Source organism: Equus quagga, chromosome 5 (genome assembly GCF_021613505.1).
Source record: "Equus quagga isolate Etosha38 chromosome 5, UCLA_HA_Equagga_1.0, whole genome shotgun sequence".
Taxonomy (NCBI): Eukaryota; Metazoa; Chordata; class Mammalia; order Perissodactyla; family Equidae; genus Equus; species Equus quagga.
This window is the reverse complement of record NC_060271.1, coordinates 27,446,542-27,447,973: the sequence shown is the minus strand read 5'-3', so window position 1 is coordinate 27,447,973 and position 1,432 is coordinate 27,446,542. Positions and strand designations below refer to the sequence as shown.

At 51.0% G+C, this 1,432-nt stretch overlaps 1 protein-coding gene across 2 annotated transcripts in view; it reads left to right on the top strand.

Moving 5' to 3' along the window:
- Positions 1-1,310: 1,310 nt before the first annotated feature.
- GMEB1 (glucocorticoid modulatory element binding protein 1) overlaps positions 1,311-1,432 on the top strand; it is a 28,407-nt gene continuing 28,285 nt past the window's right edge. The window contains exon 1 of one of the 2 annotated variants that reach the window (XM_046662629.1): positions 1,311-1,406. The gene's annotated coding sequence lies outside the window, so the exon portion shown is untranslated. The remainder of the gene's footprint in view (positions 1,407-1,432) is intronic. The other variant, XM_046662630.1, reaches the window with a different exon arrangement.

Here is a 1,432-nt window from a genome sequence, read left to right as displayed (position 1 = left end):
AATCATCTGCTAATGTGTAAGTCCTTGGTCATAAGAACAGATACTACCATGGGTACTAAGTGTCCTCATTTGATCCTGGAAACAGCCCTGAGAGGTGGCCACAGTGGGAAAATCATTCCTATTTTACAGATGAGGAAATCAAGGCTTAAGGGAGGTGTGACTTGGCCAAGATCCCCAAGCTACTAAAGCCAAGCCTAGAATCCACGATGGTTGACCCCCAGAATTCACTTCTATGGTTTACCCCGGGGCTGCCTCATCTGTCCTTGAATTAAGATCTTGTAAAACTTCCCTTCACCTCTTTATGAGGGAGGGGATAGAGAGCAGAGACACAACTCAGAGGAGAAGGCAAGACGGGGAAGCAATTCTCCTTCCCCCTCAAAAAAGTGCTACCATACCACCACCTCATTTGTTCTTAATAAGGACAGCAACCATCTTAGTGGGTGGGCATAACCATGGACTCTGGAGAAAGAAGGGCCTGAGATTAAATCCTGGCTACACCATTTACAGGTTTTGTGACCTTGAGGAATTAGTTCACTTCTCTGGCCCTCCTGGTTTACTTTTTTTTTTTGGAAAGAAAGTGGAAAGAAGCTACTTAGTAGGGTTGCTTTGAGGATTATATAAGACAAAAGCATCTCCTCAAAGCCTGACCATATAGAAAGGTCTTAATACTTGGTAATTTCCATTACTGGCCCCAGGAATTTTCCTAAGTACTTCTTATGTATCACTTCTTTTAATACTCACAACAACCTTATTCCTCAGGGGAAAGTGAGGCTTAGAGCTGTTAGACAACTGCCCCAAAAGAGGTGAAGACTTGAACCCAGAGCCTCACAACCAGGAAAGGCTTGACAAACGTGCTTTGATAGAGCATTTGAGCAGCCTGCTCAAGGACTCGCGACCGGTTACTGACTCTATACTAGGCCAGATCTTTTAATCCAAATTGATACTTGGGTCATAACTTCTGAAGGTCTGATAAGATGTAAGCTTCACAAAACAGGACTGGGGAAGGCAGGAGGGGCAGAGTCCTCCAGTGGAGTCGAGAGACCTGCCTTTGCCCCCGTTTGTGGATGAGGTGCATCTTTAATTTAGGCCTCATCTTCCTCATCCATGAAGTGGGAGAAGGAGAGTTCCTGCAGTCCCTGGCGTCCTTCTCAACACTGACTTTCCAGACCAGAAGACCCCTGCTCAGGGAAAGGCTCACTCAGATCCCTCCGGCCGAGGCTCATCCTCCGAGGGACCGGCAATAGGGACGCGTCCCCTTTAAGGCGCCAGCTCGCCCTCGGCGGCGGCCGGAAGTGTGGAAGCCGGGCCTGGCGGCGGCGGTGGCGGTAGCGGCCGTGGCGGCCTCTGCGCATGCTCCGTCGCCCGCCCGCCCTGGCCGCTCGCCGCCCGCCCGCCCGACGGAGACGGTGAGGAGGGGGAGGGGTGGGCGCGC